Genomic DNA, 23,803 nt, shown 5'->3' with positions numbered 1-23,803 from the left:
TTTGCTAAAGCAGCTCCCAAAACTCAGGAAGACAGTTAACTTAGATTACTCATTTATTTTAAAAGGGTATAATTCAGGAACGAGCAGACGGAAGAGACACACAAGGCAAGGTGTGAGGGAGGGGTATGGGGCCGCCATGCCCTTTCTGCATGTTCCCCCAACCCTTGCACCTCCAGGGGTTAACCCACCCAAAAGCTCTCAGAACCTGCACTCGGGATTTCTGTGGAGACTTCATCATACAGGTAATAGATATGATTGATGGTTAACTCAATTTCTAGCTCCTCTCCCTTCCCCAGAGATGAGAGGTGGGCTGAAAGTGCCAAGTTTCTAATCATGGCTTTGTCTTTCTGGTGAACAGTTCCCATCCAGGAGCCCACCTCATCAGAACAAAAGATGCTTCTGTCACCCAGGAAATTTCAGGAGATTTAGGAGCCATGTGTCAGGAACCGGAGTCCGAAACCAATTTGTATCTCGTATTATTTCACACACCTGGACACTTGTGCACACCTCAGCTCTTTGCCCTTTGAGTGGATGACAGTAGGGTGAGGAGGCCAGCTTGCTGCATAGGGTGGTTTTCTCCACAGAGCACAGCAGCCCAGTCCCCACTATAACTGGGCCCTGAGTGAACATCCTGAGGACCGCTAAGAAAACCCAAAGGCTTCAGTAAACCATAGGTAACCCAGCTTTTCTCTTTTCTCTTGTGGCTTGTCTTGCCATTTGGTTTCTACAAATCTATCGATAAGTAATGGTCGAGAAGTAGAATTTTTGAGTCTTTATATTCAATAGGATTTTTTTCTTTCTTCTTTTTTTCTTCCTTCCTTCCTTTTTCTTTCTTTTCTCTTTTCTCTTTTCCCTCCCCTCCCCTCCCCTCCCCGAGGCTGTTTTGTGCCAGACACCTTGCTTAGGAAAGAGATACAGCTCCTGATGTTACAGAGTACACTGACTAGCTTGGGAGGTAAGTTGCAACAGTGATGAGTGTGGAACCACATGTTTTGGACCCACTGTTTTGTTTTCCCACTGAGCTGGTTCCTATGCTTTCCAGTAGATGGCACTAAAGATCACACAGAAGTTTGGGGTGTCTCTGAATTGGCCCCCGGAGAGCAGAACTCTTTTGAGAATCTCCTGTTTTTTTTTCTCTTGTGCCTGAAGCCACATTCCTACCTTGCCTATTTTTCTCTCTCTTCACTCAATACCTTATCCACTCTGCTTTTCCACTATCACCCTTTCTGTCTTCCCATCCATATGGACAGATGATTCCTTCCAATCAAGGAGGGCACTGCATGGAGGCAGTGGTCATTTTGCCTCCCATCCCTGATTTTAGAAGCATTGGTGGAAATGGAGCAACGGGATGCTGCTAATAGAATGTAAAAGAGCTTAAATCTAGGAAGCATATAAGAAATAAAAATACCTGAGCTTGCATATCAAGTTTTCTGCCAAGAGGTAAGCCATTTTAGTAGTAAAATAGTACATGTGGGAAAGGTTGGAAAAAATATAATTTGATTGAAATAATTGATTTGGATTTTTTTAAGTGCCAACCTACCTGTAGTGGTTTGACTAGTAGCCTCAAAAAAGTAATGCCCAAATTTTAACCCCTGGGTCCTGTAAATGTGACTTTATTTGGAAAAAGAGTCTTTGCAAGTGTAACTAAGGATCTTAAAATGAAATCATCCTGGGTTAGGGCAATTTTCTTTTATTTCTTTTATTTGAGAGCGCACGTGGGAGGGACAGAGAGAGAATCTTAAGCAGACTCCAATCGCACAAACCTGAATCATGACCTGAGCTGAAATCAAGAGTCCAACACTTAACCAACTGAGCCACCCAAAAGCCCTGAGGATTAGGGCAATTTTAAATCCAAAGACAAGACCTTAGTAGGGGAAACAGAGAGGTAGGACACATAGGAAAAAAGACTATTGAAGACAGAGACAGATGGGAGACATGCATCCATGAGCTGAGAATAGCTAACAGCCACCAGCAGCAAGGAAAGAGACATGGAATAATTCTCCCTCAGAGCCTCTAGAAGGAACCAATCCTAACAGCACCTCGACTGAAGATTTCTGACCTCCATAATGGTAAGAGAGTACATTTCTGTTGTTTTAAGCCACCTAATGTGTGGTAATTTGTTTCCGTAGACTTAGGAAATGAAAGCACTGCCTAAAAGGGTTTTATCTGTGCTGTTGCCCAGAACCAGAGATTATATGGCGTCTGGGCCACATGCTACCTGCAGAGGTCTTTAGCCTTCATAGGACATTTCATATAAAATCTGGGTTTCTAGTTTCTTTTGAAACCTTGGAACTCTGGCGGTGCTGAGCTCATGTTCACACTTGGTTAGAACTGGTAAATATCTGTCTCATATAGCCATGTTTGTTACGGTCCCCCGTGCTCCCTTTCTGTCTCCTTCCTGCCTGGCCCTGCAGGCATTAGAGTTTGTAGCTCCTGTATAGGCACCAGGATTTGTTTTAGAATAAGGGGAAAGGAGCCCCTGATTTTATAGTCAGCAGTTTGGGGAGATTTGTATATATGGCAGCACAGTGTACAAGGTGGTTTCTGGTTGCTCAAGAAAACCACCTGCGGACCATTATCCGTATATGGATTCTAAACCATATCCCAGACCTCCTATATCAGAATCTTGGGTATGTGTGAGGGGTGACGGAATGGACATGGTAGAGCTCTAGAATCTGCATTTTTAAGAGCTCTGGAGCAATTCTGGTAATAAACAGGCCTTAGAACAGCTGCCAGAGGGCATTATCTTCTAGGACTAAGAAAAAGAGCCAATGTGAGTTTGTTATCCCACTGGAACTCTTTGAAGCATATTTTTATTTTTTTTTATGAAAGCATTTATTATATTCAAAAAGGTAAATTTATATATTACGCATGAAAAACAAAGCTCAACTTTGTAGGACAGCTTCTTAGAATGTAAAGTTAAAATTACAATTGAATATACAACATTTCCTAGTGAAGTCTTTTCTCAAGAAAATTGGAATGATTTACCTTATTTTATGAAGGCAAGGTTTGAATTCATTAGGTTCTTCCTATTTAGATATCCATTAACCAAGAGCATCAAAACCAGGTAGTTCCTTTAATAAAATCGTAGAAATGAACACACAATTAGTATTATAGTGATATATCTTACTTACCTAGGCAATCTGCTCATAAAAACTTTTTTCTCTCTGTTTTAATGGTGGGCGGGGACAAGCTGCAGAGATGGTTGATGGGCCTTATTGACCTGCAGGCGGAGCCTGCCGGGCACCGTCTTGTGGGCAGAGTACTGGTTAGGTTGCTATTTAATCCACAGCTCTGAAATAACGGGTTTCCAGCTTTCATCTTTAAAATAAGGCTTGGGTCTCTACCAGTCTCCGGAGGATGCTAGCAGACCGTTTGAAGGAATAAATTAGGAAATGTGAAGGTATTCACAGAAAGTTGTTATAGCAAAATGAAGTTACCATTATTTTGATCAAGGAAGGTTACATACATCTGGTGATTCTCCAAAGCATTGCATATAGATTCAATTTCCAAGTATCTTATTAAGTGATTTCTTTCTCTGATAAACATTTTATGGATAAACACTCAGTGCCATGAGCCACGCACTCTTCTATTGCACTAGAAATACTGCAGTGAGCCCGGATGCGGGGCTTGAACTCAAAGACCGCGAGATCATGACCTGAGCTGAAGTGGAATGCTCAACTGACTGAGCCATCCAGGCACCCCTCTTTTTATTATTTTTAAATGTTTATTTATTTTGAGACAGAGACAGAGCACGAGCAGGGAAGGGGGACACAGAGGGAGAGAGAGAATCTCAAGCAGGCTCCGTGATGTCAGCACAGAACCCTATGCGGGGCCCCAACTCACTAAACATGAGATCATGACCTGAGCTGAAATCAAGAGTCGACGCTTAACCATTGGAGCCACCCAGGTGCCCCAAGACTATCTTTTTTCTGCTGATTTGCCTTTACACTTTTGTCAAAATCAGTTCTTCAAATATGTGTGGTCTATTTCTGGACTCTTTATTCTGTTCCATTGATTTACTTGTCTATCTTTATGCCAATGCCACTCAGTCTAAATGATTCTAACTTTGTAATAAGTCTTGCATTAAAATAGTGTTGTCTTCCAAACTTCATTTTCTTTTTTTGCTCTTCTGTCTTTTGCTTCCATATTAATTTTGAATTTGATTGTGAATATTCACATAAACAAAAGTCTGCTGGAATTTTGATTGGTATTGCATTGAATCTATAGATTAATTTGAGGAGAATTTACATAATTAAAATATTGAATCTTCTGATCCATGAGCACCATATATCTTTTCATTTATTTAGGTATTCTTTAACTTCTCTCAGTGACCTTTTATAATTTTTAATGTACAAGTAGGATGCATCTTTTGTAAGATTTGTTTCTAAGTACTTCATATTTTAATGCAATTGTAAATAGTATTTAAAATTTTCAATTTGTGGTTCTTGCTAGGATAGGGAAATACTTCTATTCATTCATCTTATACACTGAAAGTTTGCTAAACTCATTTATTCCAGACGCATTTGGTTTTTCAGATTCCATAGGATTTTCTTCATAAACAATCATGTCACCTGTGAATAAAGAATTTTACTTTTTCCTTTTTACTTTTATACCTTTTGTGTGTTTTTCTTGCTTTATTAGACTGACCAGAACCTCTAGTACAATGTCAAACAGAAATGGTGAGATCAGACATCCTTACTTGTTCCTGTCTAGGGGAAGAAAACATTCAGCCTTTCACTATTATTAATGATATTAGCTGTAAATTTTTCATAGACACCCTTTATCAGATTGAGGAATCTACCTTCTATTCCCAGTTTACTGAAGTTATATATATATATGTATTTTTTTTTCCGATTATATATATATATATAAGTATATATATATATAAGTATATATATAAAATCAGAAATAGTTGTTGAATTTTGTCAAATATGCTTTCTATATTTATTGAGATTTCCCCCCCTTTTTCCCTTTTCTGTTAATATGGTGAATTACATTAGTTGTTTTTTAAAAAGCCAATCATGCATTTCTGAGAAAAGCTCACATAATCATGCATTATTCTTTAAAAATATTGTTTGATTAGATTTGCTAAAATTTTCTTAAGAATTTTTGCATTGATGTTCGTGAGGAATTTGAATCAGTAATTTTCGTTTTTGAAAAATGTTTGTTTATTTACTTTGAGAGAGCAAGAGTACCTGTGCAAGTGAGGGAGGGGCAGAGAGAGAGTGAGAGAGAGAGAATCTCAAGCAGACTCCATGCTTAGTGCAGAGCTGATCTATCCCACCAATATGGAGATCATGACCTGAGCCCAAATCAAGAGTTGGCGCTTAAACCAACTGAGCCATTCAGGCATCCCAGTAATTTTCTTTCCTTGAAATGTCTTTGCTGGTTTTGGTATCAGTGTAATGGTTGCTTTGTAGAATGAGTTGGGAATATTCTTGCGCCTTTAATTATCTGGAAGCATTTGTGTAGAATTGGAAATGTTCCGGGGTGCCTGGGTGGCTCAGTCAGTTGAGCGTCCGACTTCGGCTCAGGTCATGATCTCGCAGTCTGTGAGTTCGAGCCCCGCGTCGGGTTCTGTGCTGAGAGCTCGGAGCCTGGAGCCTGCTTCGGATTCTGTGTCTCCTTTTCTCTCTGCCCCTTCCCCGCTCATGCTCTGTCTCTCTCTCTCTCTGTCAAAAATAAATAAACATTAAAAAAAAAATAAGTAAAAGAATTGGAAATGTTCCTTCTTAAATCTTTGATAAAACTTACTGGTGAATTCATCTGAGTCTTGAGTTTCCACGTGTTACAGTTTTAACTGTAATTTAATTTTAATTTCATTTCTCTAATAGATGTAGGGATATTCAGGCTTCAGAACAATTTTCCACCTGAGTGAGCTTTGATAATTTCTGTCTTTAAAGGAATTTCTGTCTTCTCCTTTGGTGACTTCAGTGATATATAACTTGGAATTCTTGAGGTTGTTCCTCAGTTCACTGATGCTCGATTCATTTTTTTCCTCAACCTCTTTTTCTCTGTGTTCTATTTTTAATAATTTCTTTTGTTGTATATTCAAATTTACTAATAGGGAGCCCTGGGTGGCTCAGTCCATTAAGCGTCAGATTTCAGCTCAGGTCATGATCTCGTGGTTTGTGGGTTCAAGCCCTGCGTTGGGCTCTGTGCTGACAGCTTTGAGCCTGGAGCCTGCCTTGAATTCTGTGTCTCCCCTCTTCCCACTTACACTCTGTCTCTCTGTGTCTCTCAAAAATGAATAAATGTTAAAAAGATTAAAAAAAAGTTTACTAATGTTTTCTTCCACGTTTAATCTGCCATTAATCCCATCCACTGTATTTTTCTTTCATCTCAGGAGTTTTATTTATTTATTGTTTTAATTTATTTTTAATTAATTAATTTTTTAAAGTAAGCTCTAAGCCCAACGTAGGGCTTGAACTCACAGCCCTGACATCAAGAGTCACATGCTCTACTGACTGAGATAGCCAGGTTCCCCTCATCTTTAGTTTTCATTTCTAGGGGTTTGTTTTGGGTCTTTTTATATCATACAAATCTCATATATTTAATCTCTAGCTTAATGTGTGAAGTACAGTTATAATGACTTTTTAACGTCCTTATCTACTACTTGTACCATCTTTACTTTTTGTAGTTGGTTTTGATTGATTTTTTCTCCTTGTTGTGGGTTGCTTTTTTCTGCTTCTCTGCCTGCTTGTTAGTATTTGATTGGATGCTGAGCATTGTAAATTTAAAATTTTAGGGTGCTGGATACATTTGCATACCTGTAAGTATTCTTGAACTTTATTTCAGGATGTAATTAAGTTACTTGGAAACAGTGTCTTCCTTTTGAGTCTTGCTTTGGAGTTTTGTTAGTCAGAAACACACAGGAGTGTTTAGCGTAAGGTTGATTTTATGCCCCACTATTGAGGCAAAATCCTTCTGAGTAGTCTAACTAATGTCCCATGAATTATGGTTTTCCACTTGGATGAATTACTCCTGATCCTATCCATGTGAGCTCTTGGGATTATTTTCTGATCTTTATAGTCCTCTACTGAATACATGAGGAGACCCTCTGCCTTGCACATTCTAGTCCCTTGATTTGTCTGGGCTCTCCTATGTGTATGTTTAACTCACAATATCTACCTATCAGTGTCATGGCCCAGAAACTCTCTCAAGACAGTAAACTGGCTCAATCATAGAGCCCACCTCATTTGGTTCCCATCTCCCAGGGCTCATTTTCCTTTATTACCTGATGTCCAGTGTCTTGAAAATTATTGCTTCATGTATTTTGTCTTGCATTTTATTTGTTTCAAGTGGGAGAGAAAATCTGATCCCTATTACTCCGTTCTGTTGGAAGTGGAAATCATAGCATGTAATTTGATCCTAATAACCTTGTTTTTCAGTGATTTTTTTTTTTAATTTTAATTTTTTAGTTGAGAGAGAGAATACTCATGAGTGGGGGAGAGGGGCAGAGGGAGGGAGGGAGAGAGAGAGAGAGAGAGAACACCCCACACAGGTTCCATGCTCAGCACAGAGGCCAGTGTGCGGCTCAATCCCACGACCCTGGGATCATGATCTGAGCAGAAACCAAGAGTTGGATGCTCAACTGAATAAGCAATCCAGGTGCCCCCAGTGAGTATTTTTTACATCTGTTTTTCACATGAGAAAATTTTGGTTTAGAGAGGTTTAGTTCTAAGCTAATTAAAGGTAAACCCGGGGTTTAAATCTAAGTATGTTTTCTTACAAAGCCTGTGTTCTTTTCACCATGTTGGGCTCACGGAGTTGTCTGAAAGGCATCCTGGGTTCCATGATGTTTAAGCTTAGTCCAGTCATGCAAGGTGACTCTGCCAGGGAACTCAAGGGAAACTTTCAACTATTACTCGTTAGGCCGTGACTGACTTTTCTTCCTAAAGGTCACACTTTCCAGCCTGATTTCCTGGCTGCAATTCCTTTAAAGCAACAACCTTGTCCTATAAAGTTATTTGTCTTTAAAACTCTGTTCTCCTCCAAGTGCTCAGTTCAGTACCTGGCCCACACAAAGTTCCTTGGTAAATGATCATTGAATGAATAAATAAATGAGTGCAGGTATGGTTGGCTGAAGAGAAGGGCGCAGTTCCCTTCCTTGCCTTTTCCCCAACAACCACAGCACAAGCGTGGCAGGCCTCTGGACACCAATGAAATCACATTAGCATCAGCGATCCGGGGTCTGGCTCTGCTGGCTCAAGCGGGACCTCTAGGCCTCTTGAAACTCTTTGCCCCACTCTGTAACAGCATTTCTAAATTTTTAAGAATTCATGAGAGAATAACTAACAAATACTTTGAGCTGTTGGGGAAAAAAAAGCATGAGCTATAATTACATAAATAGAAAGTGGTAATTTTTTTGTTCCCTCAAGTCATAAACAAAAATTCTGTACTAGCTTTGGACTAGTAAATGTAACCTGTTAGTAAGAAAGCCATGTATCTCATAAAAGGACACTTTTCTTCCTAAGATACCTCCAGCTTAAACAGCTGTCGCTGGCCAGGTGATGAGAGGCCCCTTCTGGCACACTCAGCCATGACCAGGAAGCCCGAGCACTTTCCTCCTAGGAAATCCTTTGCAGTCCTTTGGCCATGGAACGCAGAGGAGGAGCCAGAATAGGAATTTCTGCCCTAGTCCCGCACATTATGAGCCTATGTCCTTCAGGCATGGTGACATCCCCATTTATTACTTGATTCTACAGAATGGTTAATCTTCGAGGCTGCTTTTAGAGCCCTTGGGAATCCAGTTAAATTTAACTGTTGTTTATGGAGCATATGCTGTGTTCCCAGCTTGGTGCTCTTACGGAGGTGGTCTTTGGCTTTCTGTTTGGGGGAGGTCTCACCCCTGAACTCCTAGGTCTGAGGAGAGAACACTGAGAGGTGACACTTTGGAGCCTGGGTGCATCAGCTTTAGAGAGAGACTGATAGCTCTGAAGGCTTATGGACCTCTGATAGGCGTGCCAGAAGGTTCTTTGCCCTTTCTAAATCTTTCCCCACCCCCTGCAATACTTGGAGATGCTACAATGTTTGAAATGAGTTCAGGTAAATCCGATGAAATATGATATAGGTGCTGAGTCATGTGCATTTTAATTGCTTTTTAAAGTTCACTCTTAGAGTGGGTGTTTAATATGTGTTAGTCACATCCACATGTTTATTCATTTCATATTTATAATAGTTTGGAGATCGATGCTAGCATTTTCTCCATTTTCCCCAGATGTGGAAACTGGAAAGGATTTAGGCGTTTGCCAGACAAATCAGAAACTGAAATTTTAGGGGCGCCTGCGTGGCTCAGTCGGTTAAGCGTCCGACTTCAGCTCAGGTCACGATCTCGCGGCCCATGAGTTTGAGCCCCGCATCGGGCTCTGGGCTGATGGCTCAGAGCCTGGAGCTGGCTTCCGATTCTGTGTCTCCCTCTCTCTCTGCCCTTCCCCTGTTCATGCTCTGTCTCTCTCTGTCTCAAAAATAAATAAACGTTAAAAAAAATTAAAAAAAGAAACTGAATTTTTAGTAACATTTGGCGTGCTGATTCTAGTTCCACTGCTCTTTTCACCATTGCTTTCTCTCAACGGGACCTCTTTTTGAGCCAATAACATTGGGGTTTTTTGTTTGTTTGTTTGTTTGTTTAGCTTTTGGATTTACCTGTCAGTGGTAAACAGCATAGGTAGAAGAGAAAGCACTAACTTTGTGACATTAGATTAACCTTATTTTAAGTCCTGGATCCATCACTTAAAGCTTTGTGACATTAAGGGGCACCTTGGGTGGCTCAGTTGGTTGAGTGTCTGACTTCAGCTCTGGTCGTCTCATGGCTTGTGGGTTGCAGTCCCTCATTGGGCTCTGTGCTGAAAGCTCAGAGCCTGGAGTCTGCTTCAGATTCTGCGTCTCCCTCTCTCTGCTCCTCCCCCGCTCACACTCCGAGTGTGTGTGTGTCTCTCTCTCTCTCAAAAATAAACAAACATTAAAAAAAAAGAAAAAAAAGCTTTGTGACATTGGGCAAACTGCTTAAATTCTCTGACTCTCAGTTCCTTTACCTATAAAGGAAGGATAAAAGCATCTGCCTTCCAGTGTTGTTGTTTTGAATATTCTGAGAGATTATGTATCTAAATGCCTGGCACGATAAATACTGAATTATCTATGACCATCCACACAGGTCTCATTGTTTTCATAATGCAGCCTCTCATTCCAGTTGAAGCTTCACCTCCATCAATCCTTCCCTTATTATTTTAGACTTTGTAAATCTATCTTTCCTCTGAGTTATAGCATTTACAACCTCAGTATCCTAGTTAACAATTAACTGTGTATTGTTCTATGTTCTTAGTCCCTGACTAGATTGGAAGCTTTGGGGAGCCGTGGACTAGATCTGAGCTCTCTGTATATTCTCTATGGCATTGAATATATTCTGGGTATGTAATACATACTTTATGCATACTTTGGGGAGTAATTCTTGTAGTAGAAAAGAAGCTGGGCTATTCCATTGCCATCAGCTTATACTAACATGTCTAGCTCATATTGTTATAGAGACAGTGAAAAGATAGAAGGCAGACTTTATAGGTCTCAGCACACCTGTTTGTGGCAAGATAGGAGACTTTGGTAATGTATCTCTTCTCCAGGTTACCCAACCCATAGTGGCCTATGCACTGAGTCAAGATGGCACAGAGACCAAACCATGAGTTTCAAAGCATCAGAGTTTCAATCTCACAACTATTCTGACTGCCTTTGGGTCCTTGAGCAAGTCTGAATCTGTTTCTTTAATCTTTAAAATGGGGATAGGGTGCCTGCATGGCTCAGTTGGTTAAGCATCTGACTTTGGCTCAGGTCAAGATCTCACGATTTGTGAGTTTGAGCCCTGTGTCGGGCTCTGTGATGACAGCGCGAGCCTGCTTTAGATTCTTTGTCTCCCTCTCTCTCTGCCTCTCTCTCTCTCTCTCTCTCTCTCTCTCTCTCTCTCTCTCTCTCTCAAAAATAAATAAATAAACATTTTAAAATGGGGATAATAGTCCTTTGCAGCACTATTGCAAAGATAAAATGAGATTTATTAGGTGGAAGGATTTAGTAAGTGGTAACATGCTATAAAATGTTTTTTTTTTAATCTTTTTTATTAAGAAGAATTGGATCCTTGTTTTCACCACATGAAAAAGTTGGAGAAGAGTAAAACAAAGGAAGCAAAAAGCCAATTTGGAGGTACCCAGACAGTGCTCATCCAGAGTCAGGGAAACAGTGAGATAATTTCTAAGAAGGGAACCTGGGGATACTAGTAAGTTTATGAGCCAAGTGCAGACAAGGCCTCCAGTCAAAAGAAAAAAAAGGGGGCCTTCCTTTTCCGAAGGCCTGGAACACTGAGTCAGCTAAGCATGGGTTGGAGGGATCTGAGGAGGAAGAGTGAGAGACAAGTATGATCTTGAGGGTCAGAACTAGAGAAAGTGCCTGTGGAAGGATCAGAACTGGTGTCAACCCCAGGGGCCCAGGGGGTGATGGTGACAAGATTAGCTGATATTTACCAGACATATTCTATTCCAGGCATGGTGGTAGGTGTTTGACAGGCTGTATCTCATGAGGTAGGTGATGCTGCTATCCCTGCTTTACTGGTGAAGAAACATAAGCTTAGGGAGGGTAAGTCATCACAAGACCAGCTCTTGTCCTGCCTGACTGCAGATCTTACCTCTCAGCCATTGCGTCCTACTTTCTTGAAACTTGTGAACTTACATCACCACTTAGTCTGTTTACCTCTAAACGTTTCACTTTGGAGTAAAAACTAGTTGTGTATGTGAACACACCAAGATATGCAGCAATTTCGGTCCAGGTTGAGAGGTTGTTGCCCTGGAGAAGAGAAAGCGTTGCCCTGGAGACAGATACACATAGACACATATGCGCAGACCTCATTTTCTTTGATTTCCTGGTCATTGTGGCAGCAAAAATTTACCAGAGGCAGTGACGGAAACTCAGGTTAATGGAGGAAAGGGGGAGGGTGGTGAATTTTCGGTTGGGGACTGCCCTGCAGGAGCCCCATTTCTTCTCAGCAGTGTGGCTCAAGATCACAAGCTGTTCCCTGAAGCACATTCACCTCTTCCTGGATCAGTGCTTATTTCCAGAGCTCTGCAGGGCTTCTGGTATATCCTGACCATCTCCTGGGATGTGACCCTAATATTTCACTCTTGATGCTGCTTATTAACCTAACATGACAGTGTAGTTGAATGGGATGGGCCTGTGAGTGAAAAGTTGTTTTTTTTTTTTTTTTTTTTAAATGGCTAGAAGGATCATTAATTTCAATATGAAGAAGAGATTTCTCAATTTATTCCTCAAATTTTTTTCTTGAGTCACCTCTTTGTGGTGATCAACTGTACTAGGTACAGAGATGAATAAGCCCCTAGTCCTAAGGAGCTAATGTAAAAATGTAAATGTGATACATTGTGATTATGACTAGAAATAGAAGTTCCAACAATTAAAGCCTCCCTCAATTAGAATAGATTACAAAGCAAAGTCACAAGTTTTCCCATCTCTGGAAGTTTCAAGCAGACTCTGAATAATAACCTGGTCATGACTGGATTACTGGATGTTGACATGGATGTTGACATGGACCATGTCTTGACTATATGATTTGAAAATATTCTCTTCCTGGAATGCTAAGGCTGTATTATTTTATGCAGCAGTTACAGTGCTGTGGCGGTTGTGGGGTTAAGGCAACAGAAGCAATGTGGCAGATGTTCCGGGTTTCCTCCCCCAAATCTGTCCTCTCTTTCTCAAGTAAGAGAAATCCAACTTTGTCCCGATTATGTACAGCTTAAAATACTCAGCTTGCAACTTGCACAAGGGTAGCCTTGTGACACCGTTCTGACCAGTGAGATGTAAGATCAAGTCACCAAGTGGAGCTTCTGGGAAGCTTCTTGTTAAAGCTGAGTCATCTGGTAAGTTTCTTTCAGCTTTCACATTTTGCCTTTTGTCCCCTCTGCAGTTTTTATTTTCTGCTAGGAACTTGGCTGTGATGCCTGGAGATGGGATAGCCATTTTGTGACTTTAGCAAAAACCATTTGCTAAAGATAGTAGGACAGAAAAAGAGAAGGAACCTGTATCTCTGGTACCATCCTAGATTCTCTTTACCAGCCCTGATTCCATACACGCAGACTTTTTGTTACAGGAAAAGATAAACCACTATTTAGTTAGATCACTGAAATTGAATTTCTGTTACTTGCAGCCAAATATACTCTTAACTTATATACACAATATAGTGAAAAACATGACTTGGATTCAAATTGCTTTTTCATCATTTATGATCAAGGAGAAATTAGGCAAATTACATGAATCTCATGGAATGTCAATCTCATATGTAATTGACATGAATAATGCATGAATCTTACAGGGGTTTGGAGGAGGATTAGAGATAATATGGGTGAAGTGGTCCAGCATAGTCTCCGGTACGCAGAAGGTACACCTTAATAGATGTTTCTTTGATTTTTGTAGTTGGATATCTTCCCAATGGAGGCCCTTGAAATGATTAAAAAAGATGCTCATGTTATTGATGGGCAGACTCTGTAGTAGGGATGCACAAATGACTCATAGATGTGTGGAAAGACAGGATTACAGATTCTATTTAGATTTATTTTCATCTTAACCTTTTTAACATTTCTACTTTGAGTACGTTTTATGTGTAAGTGTAGAAATACATGATATAATTTATAAATAAAATAAATGCTTGGGGTACATAATAAAAAAGGTTTGGAGACCACTGCCTAGTATAACCTACATCATCAGAAAAGATTTCTGGGCCCCATGAATCAGAAACTCTTTGGTGGGACTGAAAATTGCATTTAAAAAACTGCCTAGGTGAGTCTCACATTCACCTAAAATTTAAAACTATACCTAATTTGGAACCTAAGTTTAGAATAGGGGAATTTCTCCTTATATAACCCAAACCTGTGGTGCCAATATTTTCTAGAATTTAGGGCCCTTAATGTTTAGTTCCTTTTTTAACTGCTTATGGTAGCATAAGAGTAGTGAACTCATGATTAGTATTCAAGATTATTAAGCCTAAATTTCAGACGAGATTGGGCATATTCAGACTGTAGATAAGCCTAAATTTCAAATACATCTGCCTGAGCCTGGAACTGCAAAGGCAAGGTAAGGAAGTAGGTAAAATTTACCTTTTTTGATCTTGTTTCCTTTGTTGCAGGGTCACTAGAGTCTCCTATTCCAGAAGACTCACTATGCTCTCATAATAACTCAGAGTTTCACAGGACCCTCCTTTGCTCCCTCTACTGCCCTCTGCTGAGATTGTATCATGCTGCTATAATTCAAGTAATTCCCTGTGGTAGTGATGGGCTATTTAGGGAGACAGTATGGAATTATGAATGAAAAGATATGAGTTTTGGAATTTGTTATACAACAAATGCTCATAAATATATATTGAAGTCTTATATGATAGGCATTGTGCTAAGCACTATGGATCTAAAATTAGAAGGTAAGTGGTTCTTACTTTAAAGAATGTGAAGATTAGTGTGGAAACCACATAAACCATTCATTACTGTGAAGTGACTGCTGTTGTACAGGTATAAACAAAAAACACTAGGAGTACAGGAGAAGAATGTGCAGGTCTGCTTGGGAGAGTCAAGAAAGTCTTCCAGAAAAGGTATCACATGAGCTGAAAGATGCAGAGTTTTACAAGAAAGAGTGTTCTGGACAAGAGGACTCAGCTGGGCAAAGCCCAGAGAAGGAGAGAGCTGGAAAGTTCTAGAAACTTGGAGTGGTTTGGTTTTTGTGTATCATAAGTTATGTAGTGGGACTGTCAGGAGAATATGGCAGGGGCCAGGCCCAACCATGCCATACACAGGAGTCAGGTTTCATACTTTTAGCAACTTTTAGCATACCTTTGTATTTTAGAATGATTGCTCTAGCAGCAGAATGGAGGATAAGTAGGAGGGGACATCAGCCTAGAAAGTAAAAGGTTAGTTAGAAAGTCAGTGTCATTGACAGGTGAGAGATGATGAGGACCATAAAGAAGCTGGTGTTGGGGATAGAGTTGAAAGATAATGAGGGGTCCACACCAATAAGACTTGGTGATTGACTGGATATGAGCAGTGAGGGATACTCAGGTTTCTATCTTAAGTAATTAGGTGAATGGTAGCACCATTTTCCCAAAATAGGATGCTAGAGGAGGGGACATCTTCCTGGTTCTGCCATTCTCTGGTAATCTGAACTTGACAAGTTACTTGACCTTTCCAAATCTCACTTTTCTTCATCTATAAAATGAAACTGTATGACCATTAGGTGTAAAGTATGTAGGAGGCACTTCATCCATGAAGGCTAATAATAATAATCCATGAAAACCAGTTCTTCAGATATTAAAATGTATAATATTTTACCTTTCCCAAGTAATACAATGCTTTAGTAAAAAGTGCATGTGTGTTTAGAAAGTCCTTATTTATTTGTGTATATTTGGTTGTACGGCTTTTTATCTCATAAAGAAGCAGTGGAAAAATATATACCAGATTATATGAGTACAAGATGGTCCCTGATTTATGATGGTTCGACTTACGATTTTTTCACCTTATGCATTCAGGAGAAAAATTAAAACAAACTTTTTAATGTTTGTTTATTTTTGAAACAGAGAGAGACAGAGTGTGAGCGGGGAAGGTGCAGAGAGAGAGGGAGACACAGAATCTGAAGCAGGCTCCAGGCTCCAAACTGTCTTCACAGAGCCTGATGCGGGGCTTGAACTCACAAACCGTGAGATCATGACCTGAGCCAAAGTTGGACACCCAACCAACTGAGCCACCCAGGTGCCTCAGGAGAAAACTTTTTTAAAATTAAAGTTTATTTATTTTGAGGGGGGGTGGCACAGGCAGAAAGAGAGAGGGAGAGAGAATCCCAAGCTGTCAGTCCCACATGGGGCTTGAACTCACAAACCATGAGATCATGACCTGAGCTGAAATCAAGAGTCAGATGTTTAACTGACTGAGCCACCCAAGTGCCCCGAGAAACTGTGCTTTGAATTTTGAGTATGTACTTGGCCATATTTTTGAATTTTGAGTTGTGAACCACAGCTCCCAGACAGCCACACAATCACGATCAAACAACCAATACACCACTTAACAGCCTTTCTGTACCTGTACAACCATTTTGTTTTTCACTTTCAGTATAGTATTCAATAAATTACATGAGATATTCAACACTTTATTATAAAAGGCTTTGTGTTAGATAATTTTGCCCAACTGTAGGCTAATGTAAATGTTCTGAGGGCATTTAGGTAGGCTAGGCTAAGCTATGGGGTTCACTAGGGTAGGTGTATTAAATGCATTTTCAACTTACAATATTTTTGATTTACAATGGGTTATTGGGGTGTAACCCCGTTGGAAGTCAAGGAAGATCTTTAGTTACCTATGGGATGGAGATGGGAATATGGGAAGTGGAGGAGGATAGACATAGGAATGAGAACAAGATTTTTAAATAGGTATCATTTTGTTTTAATTTTGAACCATGTTTGTATTATCTTTTTAAGACATTAAATTAAAAAAAAGTAAGTCCTGGGGTGACTTTAATGATGTGAATATCAGACATATGTTCAGTGGTTTCCACCAAAAGTCCTGGGGCTTTTTTACCTCCCTGCCTTTGTAGACCTGACCTTTGTCCTGGAATTTTCTTCTAAATCTCCCCTTCTTTTCTTTTCTAACTCCCACTTCACCTCAGGTCTTAGCTCAAGCATCAGTTCATTCCTGTTACAGCTCTTTCTTTACTACCCCCTTTTCATTAGATTCTCTTCTCCTGTTTTCCCATGGGATCTTGTGATAGCTGTAGCCACGGCTTTTCTTCAAGTGAGCTGTAATTATTAATTTATTGTCTTTCTGACCATTATACCATGAGTCCTTGAGAGTGAGAAGAGTCTTATGTAACTGTATCACCAGCATCAGACACTACTCATAGCTTATCATAAGTGTTCAAGAGATGCTTATTGAATGATTTTGCAATGTATGTGTAATGATCTCATGCCATGGACTTTTGGAGATTGTTCCTATTTCAAACATTAGGCATTAGGCCAATGCACTGATTCTTTTTCCCTTCCTTCCTTCCTTCCTTTCTTCCTTCCTTCCCCTCTGCTTTCTCCTTTTTCCTTCCTTTCTTCCTTCTCCCACCTCCTCCCTTCCTTCCCGTCCTCCTCTTCCACCTCCTTCTTTTCTTCGTCTTCATCTCCGTCTCCTTCTCTTCTTTCTCCTCTTCCTTCTCCTCCTCTCTTTCCTTCATTTCTTTCTTCCTTGAATAAATACACAGGTTGTCACCTATCCTGGTCTCTCAGTTGCAGTTGCTGTATATGAAGCAGAAATCCCTTACCTATGAGATTAACATAAACAAAGGCAAAAATCCACTCATATAGAATACCAAGGCCCAAGGGAAACCAAGAGCCTTAAAAGAAATTCAGAAGTTTCTCTGATTAGATTGTGATCTCTTGAAAAGCAGAGACTATATTTCCCACCTTTGTGCCTGCCCCTGGTACTTTGCATAGTGGCTGGTGCAGAGTAGGTACTCAATAAATGAGTGCTAAACTTAATTGAAAAAAAAAATAACAGGGCATGTCTTAGCTTCTCTTGAGAATTTTTATCTGGAGGGGAAGAGCTATGAATTTTGAAAATTAAATGGTTAAATATATACAGAAGCAGGAAAATGGTTGTGTATGGAACTGAAGGACAGGTAGATGTCGGCTCAGTGTTTCCTTTTTCACCAGTAACTGTGTGACCTTGGCTAAATCACTTAAATCTAAACCTGTCTTCACTTGCAAGACATGCACGCATGCACACACATGCAATCTCAGATGGTTACTAAGATAATTGAATGAATTAACCAAAGCAAAGGCCTTAGCACATGCTTGTCACCTTGTAATTTACTCAGTGTTGTTTCATTGAGCATGCTTTTGTTCAACACGATATCTAGCTATTATATCAAAAATTTTTTAAGGCCCCGTCAATAGTATAGGTCTTAAACTTACAAAACCTGAAGGAATCTCAACTAAGAAAGAAATTGGGGAAGAGTCTGGATTAGAAGGCAGTCAGCTGAGGGTACTTACCTCTCAAATTGAGTTCTTGGCTAAAGCTAAAATTGGAAGACAAGAGAAATGAGACTTTGGAGTCATAGATACCATGCAGCACAAAATGATTAAAGCAAAGTGCATTGCTGGCTTGTGGTCGTGTACTTGTTATCTTGGAAGTACAGCCCATGTGCACCTCTCTCTGTGTCATTTCAGCAAATACGCTTTAGTTTTGGGTGAAGTGGAAAGAGGTGGGATGGCAGAGGGACACTGGAGGACTGTCGGAGACAATATTTGAGGATAGGACCAAATGGACTAATATTCCTAGTGCCTTGTAACTCATTGATTGCCAGGAACCTGGCTGAGGCAGAGCAATGGTTTATTCAGCTTTTATTCAGCTAAGCGCCCTGTTGACAACAAAATGTGTCTGAGTCACAGGGGGTCAAGTGACTGCAGCTTCTCTGATGAGTCATTGTCTTGCCTCCACTAATGTCCCAGCAGCTGGGTCTGACTTGTTTACTGAGAGCAAGCTACAGCTGTCTGCAGGTACAGACTGTTGTGCTCCACATCTCACCAGCAGAGTGAGCATGCTTGGTTTGGGAGTATTTGTATTCCTGGAAGGTCTTGAAGTGTAGCAGGCAGGGGCTGCCCAGTGTGATGTGACAATGTTCTTTCCTCAAAACTGGTAACCTCAAAATGAGCACCTGTTTAGATTGGGACTTCAAAGGGTTGAGCAAGAGTTAGAAGGTGTGAATAGGACTGATATATATTGCTTAGGATCTTAGCAAGGCTAGTGGCTAATCTACACTGGGCAATTGAAGAATGCTTAATAGACTATTTACAAAGGTGTGGGTAGGTTCAGGGAAACAAGTGATGGTGCAAGAGTCCCCAGGAAAACCAGAGTGGGGAGCCATTACTGACAAAGCAGGGGCAGGAGTGGTTACTGGGGTAGGAGGGAGTAGAAATATGTGGAGGTCACCTGGGAGGATCTGTGGCCATCACTTAAAGAGTGCAAACAAATTATAGTTAACCAACAGGAAGGGAGCTAGAGGAATAAATCCCAACCTCACTCTCCTTCTACCTTCCCTCCTTATGTCCTTCCACTGGCCAAATCCAACTGGAAGGCAGAGAGCAAAGGAGCTTTTGATGCTGGCCATAGAGATTGCCTCCTAGGGGAAAGGGCAGAGTGGAAAAGGTAGAGATGGGATCAGGGGGCAAACAAAAAACTTGTGGCACAACTTGCTTACTAATCAGGTTAGTTTCTTCTCTGGTTCTTAGTTTCATTCATCATAAAATGGAGAAATCACTCTACCCACTGTTGGCTACCCATTGTTGTGAGAATGGAATGAGATAATATAGGTAGAAGGTTTTGAAAAGCCATGAAGGGCTTCGTGAATGTTGAGTATGAAGTTGTTGAATAGCTACTACTTTTCAAGGAGGAAGGAACTACAATGTCACGTGACCAGCATTAATCCCTTACTTCCCAGTTAGTTCACCAGCCCTTCTTTTTTTTAAATGTTTATTTATCTTGAAAGAGTGCAAGTATGAGTGGGAGAGGGGCAGAGAGAGAGAGAGAGAGAGAGAGAGAGAGAGAGAGAAAGAGAGAAGGTATCCCAAGCAGGCTCCTTGCTGACACTGACAGTGTAGAGCCCAATGTGGGGCTGGATCACACAAAATGTGACATCACGACCTGAACCAGAAGTCAAGAGTCAGACGCTTTACTGCTTAACTGACTGAGCCATCCAGGCACCTCCACCAGCCCTTCCTGAGACCCTAGTAGGTATATAGTCCATACCTGATGCTGAGTGTGAGCATGGGAACAAAGGTGGGTAGGCTATATTAAAAAAAGGTGATACAGGGTGTAACCACTACTCCTTCAAAAGCTTGTTGGAAAGAAAGATAAGAAGGTATGTGTATATTCCCATACCTACATATGAAATGTATGGAAAGTTATGAAGGTATCTCTGTGAGTACATGCACACGCACACTCACAAAGTAATGAAGTCACAGATGCAAATGAAGCATCACCTTCATTGATTAGAGTTGAACAGGGACAATCAGAAGAGGTAACACTAGAAAAATGGACTCTGACTTGGAAACTGAGCCTTGAGATGGCAGCCTACTGACCTATTGAGAGTTTCTTCTGTTATTTTTCTTCCAGGTTTAGGAATGGACCTTTTCGAATAGAGGATGAAATATCTGAGTTCTTTGAACTTACGTCTTTGTTTCTTCTTCTTCCTAATGCCAGGCATAGTATTCTGAAGGTTGTCAGGAAATGTTTGTTAAATGAATCAGTAAAAAAAAAAAAAAAAAAAAAAAAAAAAATATATATATATATATATATATATATATATATATATATATATATATATAGTATTTAGTGCTACCAGGTTAAGTGAGAGAATGCCTATGATAACAGTGCCTCCCTTGAGCTGTGGTCCCTATGAGAATTCTTCCAAGGGTGTTTGAAGTAGCACTGCATGCAAAAGAGGAGTCCCTGTGAATGAGTTTAGCATACGCTTTTGATAAGTGATTTGCATAAGATTAGCCTGTGCATAGACTGCAATCTTAGAAATTTCCAGACAGAAAATGCTCTCTGGAAGATGTTCCATTTATTAAGAGCCTATGACATGCCAGACATGTTTCTTCAATCCTTTGCTTCTGGGCTCAGTATAAAGTGATGAATAAGGGTGGTTAATCTCCCCCAATAGTTGTCAGGTTATTGCAAAGTTTAAAAACAGTGTCTGGAATTCAAGTACTGTTGCATAAATGTTAATAGTCAAGGACTCAAGAGTGTGACAATGAAAGGGAATGTTAAGGTAACATCGTCTAAACATTGGGCAAATATCAGTGGAAATGATATAGGCGTGGGACTGCTCAGAAACACTGCTGTGGATGCAGAAATCAAGACTTTACTCCCATGGGGAATAGCCCAGAGGAGAGCCCTGGAACAATGCTGAGGCTTCTTGGGCTTTGAGAGGAATACGTAAATGGTAGGAGCTCTTGAAACAGGCTGATCGTTGTGTATAAAAAGCACAGCCTGCATCTAGTATCAGCTTCCTGCAGAAGAGAACATCACCTGCTCAGAACTCTGAGGGTCACAGAAGAAGGCTTGTTTCAACCCTGCTCTTTTCCAGGCTCAGGGCTGTGGGTGCACAAAGCTGACCAAGGCCCTGACAAGGCCAAAGAACAACTGTGCCCCATCTCAACCTGAAATTCAGACTGCCAAGCCCCTGACAAGGGCTGTTGGTGATGGGGTGTGTATATACCTAGGTGTGCCCTCCCTGTTGGATTTTTTTCCCCACTTTCTTTTATTGAGGTAAAATCCATATAACATAGAATTAACCATTTTTTTTTCAAAGACAATTGGAATGTTTTATTTCATAAACTGATAGGATATTTGCTTTATTGCTTTATTATTCCATTTATTTATTTATTGAAATTATAGTTGCTTAATATATAGTGCAATATTGGTTTCATAGAATTAACCATTTTAAAGTGTACAATTCAGTGGTATTTAGTCCATTCACAATGTTGGTAACCATCACCTCTATCTAGTTCCAAGATATTTCATCATCCCAAAGAGACACCCCATACCAATTAAGCAGTCATTCCCCATTTCCTCCCTCTGCCCAGTTCCTGGCAACTGGGTTTTGTCTCTATGGATATATCTATTCTGTGTATTTCATGTAAATGGAGCCATACAATCTGTGGCCTTTTATATCTAGGTTTTTTCACTTAGCGCAATGTTTTTGAGGCTCATTCATGTTGCCACATGTCAGTAGTACATTCCTTTTTACGGCTGAGTAATATTCAGTCTATGTATATGTCACCTTTTGTTTATCCATTCATCAGGTGGTGGAAATTTGGGTCATTTCCACTCTGGCCATTGTGAATATGCTGTTATGGAACTTGTGTGCCAGGTTTTTTGGCATACCTATTTTTAATTTGGGGGGCGGGAGTAATATACCTTGGAGAGGAATTGCTTGTTGGGTGATATGCTAATTCTATGTTTAACTTATTGAAGAACCACCAAATTGTTATCCACAGCAACAGCACAAGTTTAGATTCCCACCAGCAAATGTATGAGGGTTCTAATTTCTCCACATCTTTGCCAACGATAATTTCCCATTAAAAAAAAATGTTAGCCATCCTAGTTTGTGTGCAGTGTTATCTCACTGTGGTTTTGATTTGCATGTCCCTGGTACAAATGATGCGAGGCGTTTCTTTATTCCCTGTTGAATTTTAACTCAGTGGAAATATTCTAAAGCTACACCTTTCTGCCTATGAGTGGATCTGTAGTACGATTTAGATAGCAAATTCTTGCATGTAGATTTGCTTAACTCTCTATGAGTCAGATGGAATAGAAGTATTTGCAAGTAGAGCCTAATAAACACTCCTGGACAATGGTGTGGATATGGAAATAGATGAAGAACTTTCTCAAAAGCAGTATTTATTAAAACTATGCTACTAATAGGACATTGATTTTTTTCTTTTTCTTTTTGCTCTGAAGTTTTATTTTAAAATCTGCCCTAGAAAAAAAAAATCTGTCCCAGAAAAACAAATGAGACAAATAACAAATCTCCCACTTTATGGACTTGAGTATCTCTTAAAATGGAGCAGCCAAAACTCATGCGTTTCAATACTGCCTTTGTTGCTGAATGACCTCTGACGTTTTAGAAGACTCCTCACTTATATACTATATTAAGACATCCCTCTGTGTTTCATTTCCACTGGCTCTAGTTGGGGGGATGATGATGAACTCCTACCAGTGTTGGCAGGGCTCTTGGGAAATTCTAAGAAGAAACCCACGAGTGAACTCGGGGTGATGACGTTGTGAGGAGCTTCTAAGTAAGCCATCCATTTTGATATACCTGCCTTAGACTGGATTTCCTCCTTCATTAAGGCCATTAATGGCCCTTTTTATGCCAACTTCTTGAGGCAAATGGACAGGGTAATGTGTCTCCAATTAGAGAAAGAGAAAACTGAGTGTCCCCAGAATAGTCTCATATCACAGTTAGGCTTGTTAGCTGCAAAAATAGATCTACATCAAAATAGAGAAATGTGGAAAATGTTATGAAAATAGAAACCATATTGTGCACTACCTTTTTTGATAAGTAGGTTAGCTCTCTAGAATTCTTAAGTTTAGAAGAGATAAGAAACTAAATAATGTAGTCCAGCATTCTTTGACTGATCTGGTATTAGGTTGGGTATTGGGGTCATGTCTGTGATCAGGCCCTGATTAGGTTTTGCTTGCTGGTAATTTTTTTCTTACTGCTAAATCTCACCATCCCATCTCTAATACGTAACTTGAATGTTTTTAACTGAGAGCTGAGACTGAATCTATCAAAAAAAATTTAGTCCCACTCTTGTGAACAGTGATATTCTTCTCATTATGTCAAACATACTTAGCATTCCCTGAATTACCTAGTCAGTAGGATCCTAGCTGGAGGCCCCTTGCAGATAAACAGTGCCTGCCTGTATAAAAATTGTCAGGATAATTATTTTTCCTGGGGATAAAGGTATGTCAAAATGATTATCTTAGTAGGGAGAGAAGATAGCTAAGGAGAGTTGATGGTATTCAGGTGGAAGGTCATGAAAAGGTTGCTAAAATCTATTGTCTCTTCTCTGCCATCTTCTATCTCCTGTTAGCAACATATAAGGTCATTTTGCCAGAGAAATAAATTAGGTCAGTAAATAGTCATTGGATGAATCTACTTTAGATGGATGAGTTACAAGGTCCTCAACTGTGATCTACAATCACACCGATCTTGAGTTGTTGGAAACTGG

General features: G+C 40.1%; 1 long non-coding RNA gene across 6 annotated transcripts in view; it reads left to right on the top strand.

Moving 5' to 3' along the window:
- The first annotated feature begins 984 nt into the window (after nucleotides 1-984).
- LOC109252376 (uncharacterized) overlaps nucleotides 985-23,803 on the top strand; it is a 36,199-nt gene continuing 13,380 nt past the window's right edge. For all 6 annotated transcript variants that reach the window (XR_008424676.1, XR_008424675.1, XR_008424673.1 and 3 more), the window contains exon 1: nucleotides 985-3,910. This is a non-coding gene — a long non-coding RNA (uncharacterized LOC109252376). The remainder of the gene's footprint in view (nucleotides 3,911-23,803) is intronic.

The sequence above is a fragment of the Panthera pardus genome, unplaced genomic scaffold (genome assembly GCF_024362965.1).
Source record: "Panthera pardus isolate Hobbes unplaced genomic scaffold, ASM2436296v1 HiC_scaffold_21, whole genome shotgun sequence".
In the NCBI taxonomy this organism is placed as follows: Eukaryota; Metazoa; Chordata; class Mammalia; order Carnivora; family Felidae; genus Panthera; species Panthera pardus.
This window is presented reverse-complemented; position numbering and strand designations above follow the sequence as displayed.